Source organism: Saccopteryx leptura, chromosome 1, assembly GCF_036850995.1.
Source record: "Saccopteryx leptura isolate mSacLep1 chromosome 1, mSacLep1_pri_phased_curated, whole genome shotgun sequence".
Classification (NCBI taxonomy): Eukaryota; Metazoa; Chordata; class Mammalia; order Chiroptera; family Emballonuridae; genus Saccopteryx; species Saccopteryx leptura.
Window position 1 is genome coordinate 385,181,717 of NC_089503.1, and position 12,894 is coordinate 385,194,610.

Genomic DNA, 12,894 nt, shown 5'->3' on the forward strand with positions numbered 1-12,894 from the left:
CCAACCCTCCCTGAGGCTGCGTCAGGAGCGGGCCCTTCCTGGCAGCGGGCGGGCGGGGACACCAAGTTCTTCCTGGCTGGTGTTGCTGCTGCCAGGCAGGGGCGCCCCACCCACTGTCCAGGTCCCAATTGTGTCAGCTTAGAATGGTTCTGGGAACACGGTGGTCACCTTTATATCTGAGAAGTCACTGTGGGGGCAGGGGCAGGACTCAGGGGCAGGACTCAGGGGCAGGGCTCAGGGGCAGGGCTCAGGGGCAGGGCATGGGCTGTCGGATCTATCTGAAGACCGACCGGATCCACACAACCAAAGGGGCACAGGAGCTCCCTGAGTGGAGCAGCTGGCAGAGCGGCAGTGTTAATGCTGGGTCTCACCTTGTCCCCACCCCTCCCCCCACCTCCAGCTCTTCCAAGCACTTTCTTCTTCATGCATTGTCATTCACTGTGCAGTTATGAATATATATATATATATATATATATATATATATATATATATATATATATATATATATATATATATATATATTTTTATTTTTTTATTTTTTTTACTTATTCTTGGAAGGAGGACAGGAAGGTGGTTACGAGCCCTAGGCTCTTGTGTGAGAGCTGGGCTGGAAGGAAGGGCCCGGCAGGGGGAGGAGGCCTCAACTGAGTGACAGGCCTGCCAGGGCTGGGGGTGTGTGTGTCGCGTGGGGACATCCTGGTCCAGGCTCAGGAGCCCACAGGAAGTCACGGGGAGGAGGCACCCAGTGCATTTCCAGCATCGTTCGGTGGAGAGGATGCCCTGAACTCTCAACTGTGCCTCAATTTGCTCATCTGTCAGATGGGGTCTAGTTAGAGCTAAATGATAGGATTGATGGGAGAAGTAAGGGTGTTGATCTGTGTAGAATTGTTGATGATAATCCTTGATCCTGGGTCGGCAGTGGGTTCACAGTATTCATCATAGCATTAAAGATGAAGGCAGGGCCGTGCCTGGACCCATGGTGAGTGTATGTCTTAAACCCAGGACATGGTTAAGCCAGTTATCGGGGCTCCTAAAAACAAAAGCCGCTAAAGCGTTTGGCACGTGCTGAGTGCTCCCTGAGCTCAACGTGAGCTAGATGAGAGAGCCGGAGGTCCCTGGGGAGAGTCCAGTGTGGACCGGGCCTTGCTGCAGACCCATTAGTGCAGACCAGGCACTCGCACGTTCTCCCAGTTGTTCCTTCAACATTCTTTTAAAGGTCTTCTTGGCCTTGGCTGGTGGTTCAGTGAATAGAGCGTCACCCTGGCATATTCACATTCCAGGCTCGATTCCCAGTGAGAGCACAGAGGAGAAGCGACCATCTGATTCTGTCCCCCTCCCTCACCCCCTTCTCTCTCTCTTCCCCTCTCACAGCCAGTGGCTCAGTTTGTTCGAGCGTCACCTCTGGCGCTGAGGATAGCTTGACTGGTCCAAGCATGGCAGCCTCAGGTGCTAAAAATAGCTTGGTATTTGATCATCGGGCCCAGGTAAGGTTGTTGGGTGGATCCCGGTTGGGGCACATGCAGGAGTCTGCCTCACTATCTCCCCTCCTCTCATCTAAAAAAAATAAAAAATTAAGAAAAAAAGTCTCCTGGCTTGTTCCTCTTTTACTGTGAAGAGAAACTGAGTCTGAGCTGCCCCAGGGCACATGGTGAGAATGCAGCTATCTGGACTCTGTGTTCTTCCACAGCATTCCAGCTGCCTTGGGCTTCTCCCAGTCAACAGGAAGAGTGACCTGAGGACCTCTGGACACTGCCCACCACAGCACAGGGCCTGAGGGGCTGCCCCCCACCCCAGCAGCCTGCTAGCAGGGGCTCCCTTCAGCATCCCTGCCCACACCTGCCTCATCAGAGCCCATCGGCACGAGTCAGGCCCCAGCATCTGCCCCTCCTACCCCGTGACACCGCATGCCACCCTGCCCAGTGCTGCAGCGGCTGCCTCCTGCCTTAGGGCACTTACCCTGCACTGGGCAGCAGGCGTGTGTTGAGAAGGAGGCCAGTGGGAGGTCAGAAGGAGCTCTCCTAGAAGAACACATCCTCCAGGTCAGGCTGCTGGTGGACTTGGATGTCCAGGGGCAGACAGAGAATGCCCGGGGTGGGTGAGGGCGCTGGAGGACTGTCACACTGGGCGGGGAGCAAAAGAGCAGAACTCCCAGCATGGCGATGCCATCCACATGCACCCTGCAGTCCTCCACTTGCGGCCTGAGCCCCAACCCTCGGCCTCAGAGAGACCTGGCAGGCCCTTGCCTGCTAAAGGCAGAGCCAAGAGGCCGTGAGGACCTGTACTCCAGGCTCCGCCCAACCCAGACTATCCAAAACTGGCCAGGCCCTCATGCCCAGGGCCCCGGCAGTGCCCCGGGCTGGGGGCAGCAGGAAGGGCGGGACGGGTTCTGGCTGGGCTCTACTTCCTGCTCAGCAGTGTTGCCATTGGGGTGCTTGACTGCCCTGAGCCTCAGTGAGAAGGGAGCCTGTGGACCGGCTGCTCTCGGCCTCCTTCCGTGTCCCAGCACTTCCTCTCCCGTGTCCCCGCTTCACGTTGGCCCCCTGCCCGCAGTTCTGGCTCTGACAGGCTCTGCTCCCTAGCTGCCCTGTTTTGTGTTGGTCAATCGGCCCTCTGCAGCACCGTGGGAGGTCGAGGCTGGTCTGTCCTGGCCACCACTGTGCGCCCCCCGCGCCTGGCGTGTAGTAGCCGCTCAATAAACATTTGCTGAAGGTGGGACCGGGAGGTCAAGCCCGGAGCAGCCTGGTTTCTGAGTTCAGCGGTCAGGGGCAGAGGAGGGGCTGGAGGCCGGCAGCGAGCAGGAGAAGGGACAGAGAGCAGTCCGGATGAAGGCAGGACAGGTTGGGGTGCTTGCTGCGTGCTCAGTGCGAGGGTGCGGTGGGGAGGGCGGGGAGGGAGAGAGCGCCCAGGTCTGTGTGAGAGCAGGGGTCCCTCCAGTGTCCCAGAGCCACATGCCCCCCCCCCCCATACACACACAGGTCGGTTCCTCTGGGCAGAGGCCGCCTTCCACAGCTGGACACAAAGGCACACAGCCTCCCTCAGCTTCTCCGCGCGCTGTGATAAGGTGGGTAAATTTCAAAGGGGCTAATGGGGAAGGGGTGGGCAGGGCCGCTGATAGCAGGGCCAGAGCGCTGCCAGCGCCCCCCCCTCTGCCCAGCGCCCCGGGCCCAGCCCCCCACAGTCCTGCCAGCAGAACAGGTCCCGATTGTGCTCTTATCTGGGACTGCGGTTTTGGAAGGCCGCGCCGGCTCCGCGAATGGGGGGAAAGGCAGCGCCCGCGCTCAGGTGTGGGCGTGATGCAGCCCCCCCACCGCCAACCCCCCACGACGGCGGGCCGGTCTGGGGGTGCACCTGGCACGGCGAAGCAGGCAGGAGGGCCGGCGGACGGACACACCCGAGCCGGAGGAAGCCCTGCCAAGGCCCAGAGCGGGGCTTTGCCGCAGAGCCTGGCTCCACGCCTCCCCGTGAGCCACGACCTGCTCTGTGCCTCGGTTTCCTCCATGAGTTAAAATAAGGACGCAGTTGCGTGGCTCCCGGCTCGCAGAGAGCACCTGGTGAGGGGGGCGCTCGGCAGGGGCGGGGGGGACCACGGGAATGAGAGGCACAGGCTCCACACAGCCCCCTTGGCCTCCTCTACCCCCCGCCACACCGGGCACCTCAGAGAGTCCCGGGCACAGCACGCACGAGCCCACCCTGGCTCGCGGTACCCAAGCTTTCTCTGGACCCGCGATGCTCACAGCTGAACACGGCTCGCGCCTTACCTCCTTCCTGTTTGGGCTCAAATCACCTTCTCAAGATCCGCCCTGACCACCGTTATTGGATGCTGCTCCCCATGCTCCCCCAGCACCCTATTTTTTTTTTTTTCTGAAGCTGGAAACGGGGAGAGACAGACAGACTCCCGCGTGCACCCGACCGGGATCCACCCGGCACGCCCACCAGGGGCGACGCTCTGCCCACCAGGGGGTGATGCTCTGCCCCTCCGGGGCGTCGCTCTGTTGCGACCAGAGCCACTCTAGCGCCTGGGGCAGAGGCCAAGGAGCCATCCCCAGCGCCCGGGCCATCTTTGCTCCAATGGAGCCTCAGCTGCGGGAGGGGAAGAGAGAGACAGAGAGGAAGGAGGGGGGGAGGGGTGGAGAAGCAGATGGGCGCTTCTCCTGTGTGCCCTGGCCGGAAATCGAACCCGGGACTTCTGCACGCCAGGCCGACGCTCTACCACTGAGCCAAACGGCCAGGGCCCCCCAGCACCCTATTTTTAAGGCACTCATCACCTTCTAGTGTACTCTGTAACTTACTCAGGTATCACCTTCACGGTGGACTATCTCCTCCAGAACATAAACCCAGCGATGATCGCCGACGCATCCCGGTGACACATGCCTGGCCCTAGGTAAGCCTACAGTGCGTGATGTGGAGTGGATGGATTCACGAGGCAGAGACCAGGCCAGGGACACCACCCTGCTCCACCATTGCAGGGGCCTGGAGGAGGTAGGGAGGATGGTGTGTGTGTGTGTGTGTGTGTGTGTGTGTATGATTTCCAAGCCAGGCTCAGTGCACAGGGAAACCCTGGGGACCCAGAGAGCTGTGTTGGGGCCCTGGGGTGAGGCTTTCTCAGACAGCATTCCAGGGATGGGCCACAGGCAGCTATGGGGAGGGGGTACAGCCAGGCCTCTGGCCCACCTCTCAGCCATCTTCTCGGGGAGTGGGGTGTCTAGGAAGGAGCAGAAGATGACATTGGTGAGGATGCCCAGGGTCTGGGGAACCAGGTCACGGACTGAGAAGGCCTGTGGCATCTCCGGCCTGTTGGATTTTCCTATTATGAATACAATAGGTGTTCCTGAGACCAGTGAGTTCATTGATGCCCAGACTTAGGCGGGATGTTGGAAGTCATCTGTGCCCTCTGAAGCCACCAGACTGTGGACTACTCAGGGACAGCGTGTACCTGGCCACCTTGCCCCCACTGTTTGTACGGGGCCTGGCACAGAGTAGGCACTCACTCAGTGTACGGTGGCCTGAGCAGAGCACTGTGGTATGGCCCCTGGCACCCAAGGGCACGCTTCAGTTTACAGAACTGCCTAGCTGTGTGGCCCCTGAGGACAAGGTCACCACCCCATAGGCCATTTCTGGTCCCTGTGACCACCATCCACCTGCAGCACGGTGTCCTGAATCGGGGGCTCCCACAGACCCAGTCTGAGTCCTGCCTCTGCCACTTTTCTAGCCCCTACTTTGGGGAAGTGTAAGGAGTCTCTGTTCCTCACCTGTGCATGAGAAGGCCAACAAACACCTCAGGGGCTGGACTTCCCAGGATCAGGTGAGGCAGCCCACGCCGCACACGAGCACGGGCAGGGGTCTGCGTTTGGGTCCCCGCCCTATGTGTGCCCCTGGGCCTGCTCCCTAGTCTCTTTAGTCTCAGAGTCTCCCGCTGCGCCGTGAGGGCTGGGTGGGCTCTGGGCCCCACAAGCCAGGCTTTCTGCCCATCCTGCCACACGGTCCCAACGGGGTGCCCAGCCCAGGCTCTTCACACCTCAGCAGGGGAGCCCCCCCACAGCTGGAGACAAGGGCCCCTGAGACAAGGGCCACCCCACTTCTCTGTGCCTGCTGTGGGTCCCAGCCCTGTCCCTCCATCGCTCCCAGGCTGCAGCCCCACAGAGGGCAGGGAGTTGGGGGCAGGAAAACGTTAGGACCAGCTAAGAAGCCAGACTGCCCTTCCCAAAGTGCATCCATCCCCTTTGTCAACTGACATTCACTCATCACAACCCCGAACCCGCAAGGTCAGCAGGACAAGTGTTTCCACTTCACAGAGAAGGTGAGGGAGGCCCAGGAGGGGCCTGAGACTCGCTGGTCACCACATGGCTGTAAATGGCAGCGCCCAAGCCTGAGCCCTGCGCCCTGTGCCCCGCCTCCTGTGCCTTGCACCTTGCCGCCCATCTAGCGCTCTCCGCGCTCTGATTGGCTGGCGGCGAGAGCATCCACTTGGGGAGGGGCGCTCAGGTCAGCTGCTCCAGAGTCATACTCTCTGTGTTGGGTCTGATGCTGCTGGCTGCTCCAGGGTCTCTACCCTCAAGGAGTTAGAATCTTAGGAAGCAAAGAAAGGCTGGGGGGAGGGGGAATTTGAGCACAAAGAATGAGGCTCCCCCTTCCCTGGAGACAAACTATGAAGTGTTCCCGCAGGCCCAGAATAAGACTGTACCCAGCATTCAAGGGGCGGATTTCCCAGGGTCAAAGGTTCCCATAGAATGAGCAGGCCCGTTCCCATCGCCACCGGGAAGTGAGAGATTCTCTCTGGCTGCAGGAGTGTTCTATATTCATCTGTCAGTCTACCTCAGCGAAGATCAGCCTGGGCTTTGAATAAAAGATCCCCCATAACAAAATCAAAATGTCTGTCCCTCTCATAAAAGTCCTGGGGCAGGCTGTCCAAAGCTGGTACAAAAGTTGTATGCAGTCATCAGAGACGTACGCTCCTTCAAACTCATTGCTCCGCCACCATCTTGTCCTTATGGTCTAATATTGCAGCCAGAGTTCTGGCCATCACAGCTGCATTCCAGGCAACGAGATGGGAGGAAGGATCAAGGCAGAGGGTCAAACAATACATGCCATTTTACTTTTTTTTTTTTTTTTTTTTTAATTTATTATTTTTATTTTATTTATTCATTTTTAGAGAGGAGAGAGAGAGGGAGAGAGAGAGACAGAGAGGGAGAGAGAGAGGAGGGGGGAGGAGCTGGAAGCACCAACTCCCATATGTGCCCTGACCAGGCAAGCCCAGGGCCTCGAACCAGTGACCTCAGCATTTCCAGGTTGACATTTTATCCACTGCACCACCACAGGTCAGGCCCATGCCATTTTACTTTTAAGAAAGATTCTTAGAAATTGACACGTGACACTTTGACTTGGTCACATCACCACATCTAGCTGCAAGGGAGTCTGGGATAGTCTTAATTTCAGGTAGCCACGCTCCCAGCTAAAAATTAGGAGCTTGTTACAGAAGAAAGGGGAGAACAGACAGTGGGAGGTAACGATCTCTGATACCGGATCCATTCAATAAGCATTTATTGGGTATTTCTTGTGATTATCTACCATATTTCCCCATGTATAAGACGCTCCCATGTATAAGACACACTTTACTTTTGGGGCCTGAGATTTGAAAAAAAAATGTATTACATAAAGTCATTGAACTCAAGTTTTACTCATCATAAAGTTCCTACAACTCATCACTGTCAAAACTCCCATCCATTATCTTGTGTCTGATGACGAATCACTGTCTTCAACAATGAGCCCAAAAACAAGTGCAAAAGAGTGGGAAATGCAAGTAAAAAATCTACAACCACTGTATAAGACGCACCCAGTTTTTAGACCCCAAATTTTTTTTTTCCTTTTTTTTTTGTACTTTTCTGAAGCTGGAAACGGGGAGAGACAGTCAGACAGACTCCCGCATGCGCCCAACCGGGATCCACCTGGCACACCCACCAGGGGTGACGCTCTGCCCACCAGGGGGCGATGCTCTGCCCCTCCAGGGGGTCGCTCTGCTGCGACCAGAGCCACTCTAGCGCCTGGGGCAGAGGCCAAGGAGCCATCCCCAGTGCCCGGGCCATCTTTGCTCCAATGGAGCCTTGGCTGCGGGAGGGGAAGAGAGAGACAGTGAGGAAGGAGGGGGTGGGGGTGGAGAAGAAAATGGGCGCTTCTCCTATGCGCCCTGGCCGGGAATCGAACCCGGGTCCCCCGCACGCCAGGCCAACCAGCCAGGGCCTAGACCCCAAATTTTTTAAAAAAACAGTGCGTCTTATACTTGGAGAAATACAATATGTTATAGTATTTACAATATGATTAATGTCGTAGCATCTCATGAGTGCTGGACAGGACCTGGCGCACAGTAGGTGCTTACTGAGCGGCAGTGGTGGTTTTTCCTGCATCAGAGTGCAGATATAAGTACAGCCTCTGTGAGAGTGGAGAGGCAGGCCGCCTGACTACCGGGAGCAGAGAACAGAAGGACATCCTGGAGGAGGTCCCGCCCTGGAACGTAGCGTCTTTCCTTATACAGTGGTACCTCAAGATACGAACAGACCAACATACGATTTTTTTTTTAAGATATGAGCTGCGACTCGGTCCGTATTTTTGTTTGAGATCCGAGTGAAATTCCGAGATACGAGTCGTGACTCAGGAAGCTGCCGCTAGTTGGCACGTTGGCGCACGGGTCTAACATCGGCAGGGCAACACCAGCATCTCGTTCTTTCTCACGTGTTACCCACAGGATCAAGTCGAATCTCGTGCGCTGTACTCGTTCTTGCATCATTTTTTGCATTTTTTAAAAATATTTTATTTTTCTGAAGCTGGAAACGGGGAGAGACAGTCAGACAGACTCCCACATGCGCCCGACCGGGATCCACCCGGCACGCCCACCAGGGGGCGATGCTCTGCCCACCAGGGGGCGATGCTCTGCCCCTCCGGGGTGTCGCTCTGCTGCGACCAGAGCCACTCTAGCGCCTGAGGCTGAGGCCAAGGAGCCATCCCCAGCGCCCGGGCCATTTTTGCTCCAATGGAGCTTTGGCTGCAGGAGGGGAAGAGAGAGACAGAGAGGAAGGGAGGGGGGATGGAGAAGCAGATAGGCGCTTCTCCTGTGTGCCCTGGCTGGCCAGGAATCGAACCTGGGACTTCTGCACGCCAGGCCGACGCTCTACCACTGAGCCAACTGGCCAGGGCCATATTTGCATTTTTTATTAACTTTTTTTGTGTGCTATCATGGGGTCAAAGAAAATGAGAGTAAAGGACAGTGGTGAGAAGAAGAGAATGATGTCAATAGAAGTAAAGCAAGAAATAATAGAAAAACATGAGCATGGTGTACGAGTGATTGAACTGGCAAGGCTGTATGACCACAATACATCTATAATTTGTACCATCCTTAAACAAAAGGATGCCATCAAAAGTGCAAATCCAGGCCCTGGCTGGTTGGCTCAGTGGTAGAGCGTCAGCCTGGTGTGCAGGAGTCCCGGGTTCGATTCCCAGCCAGGGCACACAGGAGAAGCGCCCATCTGCTTCTCCACCCCTCCCCCTCTCCTTCCTCTCTGTCTCTCTCTTCCCCTCCCGCAGCCAAGGCTCCATTGGATCAAAGTTGGCCTGGGCGCTGAGGATGGCTCCATGGTCTCTGCCTCAGGTACTAGAATGGCTCTGGTTGTGACAGAGCAACGCCCCAGATGGGCAGAGCATCACCTCCTGGTGGGCATGCCGGGTGGATCCCGGTTGGGCGCATGCAGGAGTCTGTCTGACTGCTTCCCCGTTTCCAACTTCAGAAAAATACAAAAAAAAAAGTTCAAATCCAGCGAAAGGAACTATAGTTCTGTCCCAATTAAGGACAAATATCCATGAAGAAATGGAGAAGCTTCTGCTGGTGTGGGTGAAAGAGAAGGAGCTGGCAGGAGATACAGTGACGGAAACTGTAATATGCGAAAAGGCACATATTATTTATGGCGACTGGAAGAAGAAAGAACCATCAACCTCAAAAGAGGCAGCGGAAGATATGTTTAAGGCAAGTCACGGCTGATTTGAAAATTTCAGGAAGAGATCTGGCATCCACTCGGTGGTGAGGCATGGTGAAGCTGCGAGTACTGACGTTAAGGCAGCTGAGGAGTACATCGCACGTTTTGCTGCGCTTATCGCAAAGAAAGGCTACATCCCCCAACAAGTGTTCAACTGTGACGAAATAGGATTGTTTTGGAAAAAAAGTCCCCGGCAGACTTTCATCACCGCAGAGGAGAAGAAGCTGCCAGGCCATAAACCCGTGAAGGACTGTCTGACCCTTGCATGTGTGCAAATACTAGCGGTGGCTGTAAAGTAAAGCCATTACTAGTGTATCATTCCGAAAATCCTTGAGCCTTTAAGACTCAAAAGATTCTTAAAGAAAAACTGCAGGTTATGTGGCGTGCCAATGCTAGGGCATGGGTTACGTGGCAGTTTTTTATTGAATGGGTAAATCTCATCTTTGGTCCTGCAGTGAAGAAATATCTCCAAGAAAATAAACTCCCGATGAAAGCATTACTAATCCTTGATAATGCTCCAGCCCACCCACCTGGTCTTGAAGATGATATTCTCGATGAGTTCAAATTCATGAAAGTCCTCTACCTCCCACCCAACATGACTTCAATCTTGCAACCTATGGATCAGCAGGTCATTTCCAACTTTAAAAAGCTTTACACATAGCCCTGGCCGGTTGGCTCAGTGGTAGAGCGTCGGCCTGGCGTGTGGAGGTCCCGGGTTCGATTCCCGGCCAGGACACACAGGAGAGATGCCCATCTGCTTCTCCACCCCTCCCCCTCTCCTTCCTCTCTGTCTCTCTCTTCCTCTCCCGCAGCTGAGGCTCCATTGGAGCAAAAGATGGCCCGGGCGCTGGGGATGGCTTCTTGGCCTCAGCCCCAGGCGCTAGAGTGGCTCTGGTCGCAACAGAGCGACACCCTGGATGGGCAGAGCATCGCCCCCTGGTGGGTGTGCCGGGTAGATCCCGGTCGGGCGCATGCGGGAGTCTGTCTGACTGCCTCCCTGTTTCCAGCTTCAGAAAAATCAAAAAAAAAAAAAAAAAGCTTTACACAAAGCACTTGTTCCGCCACTGCTTTGAGATGACTGAGAATACAAATCTAACCCTTGGAGAGTTTTGGAAAGATCACTACAACATTGTGATATGTTTACGCATTTTTGACTTGGCAATGGCAAGAGTTACAAGAAGAACCTTGAACTTGGCATGGAAAAAGTTATGGCCTGATGTTGTTGCAGACAGGGACTTCGAAGGATTCGAACCAGAGACCAAGACCGAGGTAGAAGCGTTGGAGGAGACTGTGTCCCTCGGAAAGTCGATGGGTCTGGAGGTAGATGAGGGTGATGCAAATGAGCTTGTTGAGGAACATGAGGAGGAACTCTCAAATGAGGAGTTGAAGGAACTACAGATGTTGCAACATTTGGAGCTTCTGCAAGAGATTAGCAGTGAGGAGGAGGTAGAGTTGGAGGAAGTGATTTCTACAAGTGAAATTAAAGACATGCTGGCAATGTGGGAGAAGCTATCAAGTTTCATTGAAAAGAAACACCCAGAAAAAGTTTCAACTGGTCATGCTTCAGCACCTTTTAATGACACTTGTTTGTCACATTTTCGTAACATTTTAAAAGGCAGGCAAAAGCAAACCTCTTTGGATAGATTTTTATTCAAAAGTCCTGCAAGTGAAAGTGCCAAAAAGGCAAAAACAGGTGATGATTAAATGAAAAATACGTAATGTTAAGCTTAGGGTTAACTTTAAAGTTAAGAAAGTGCATTTTTTTACAATTATGTTTTTGTGGTTTCATTTTAAGTAAAGAAAGTGCAGTTTTAGTTTTGTTTAAAGTAAAGAAAATGCAGTTTTAGTTTACATTTAGTGTTAAGAAAGTGCAGTTTTAGTTTACGTGTCTACAGTGCCTGCATCCCTTCCTCCCTCCCTCCTCCTCCGCCATTCACCTCCGTTAGCCGCACTCGTCTGTCTCCAAGGTAAGAATACAGTACTAAATAACACCTTTTTCTTTTATTTCATATATTTTGTTATGCATTGGTGAAGTAGACATGTGTGTTTCTTAATTAAAAACATGTCTTTTTTTCATAATTTAGGATGGTTTGGGGATGTTCACAGGGCTGAAATGGATTAAATCTATTTCAGTTATTTTAAATGGGAGAAATTTGATATACGAGTTGACTGACTTATGAGCTCAGTTACAGAACGAATCAAACTCATATCTCCAGGGACCACTGTACTGACCCTGCAGAGCTGGGGTGGTCAACTGTAGCCATGTTAGGACTTTGTATTACCTCCTCTATCCTATCCCACCCCCACCTTCTCGGACATGACTAATAACTCATCCTCACCAACGTGCGGGTGACAGTCACAGCCAAGCTCAGGGCTCTCCAGGGTGAGAAGTACAACCAGGTGTCAGAGAATGATGGCATCAGTGAAGGTGAGGGCTTTGGAATCTTCCTGAAGCCCCAGAAGTCTCACACTGTGGGCAGTCACACAATTCCTTCTGAAATGAGAAAATAACAACAGTAAGCGGTATCTAAAATGCCCTCATCTGACATGTCAGAATGGAGGTAGCAGGTGCCTGGTGGCCTTCCGAGGTGTTCCAGAGAAAGAGGAGTCGAGCCCTGCCCTCTGGAGCAGGGGTCCCCAAACTAAGGCCCGCGGGCCGCATGCGGCCCCCTGAGGCCATTTATCCAGCCCCCACCGCACTTCCGGAAGGGGCACCTCTTTCATTGGTGGTCAGTGAGAGGAGCATAGTCCCCATTGAAATACTGGTCAGTTTGTTGATTTTAAATTTACTTGTTCTTTATTTTAAATATTGTATTTGTTCCCGTTTTGTTTTTTACTTTAAAATAAGATATGTGCAGTGTGCATAGGGATTTGTTCATAGTTTTTTTTATAGTCTGGCCCTCCAATGGTCTGAGTGACAGTGAACTGGCCCCCTGTGTAAAAAGTTTGGGGACCCCTGCTCTGGAGACATCCCTCCACGCACCGGGCAGGGCGAGCAGGAAGTCGGGACCTTGACTGCGTGGCCGTCCTCGGACTCACGGCGGTGGAGAAGCCCGGCAGTGGGTGCCCGGGCGTGGCAGAGCTACCAGCCCTTCCTGAGTCCGCTGTGTCCCCGGCCTGTGCCCGTGGGGAGCAGGCAGCACAGTTCCCGTGCAGGGTGGGTGGGCCATGAGCCTCAGGTCCCTTTCCTCAGGGTTCTCTGAAGCTCTGTCCATCCTTGGCCTGGGGAACCAGATAGCACTTCCTCCAAGAAGACCTCCCTGACTTCCCTTGCCTCAGGGCTCCCACAGCCTTCCACTGGGACTCTGAATTTCCACTGCTGCTTGCTTGTCCGCCCCCCTCCACCTTCTGTTGATCCCTTTTAGCACCCCACCCG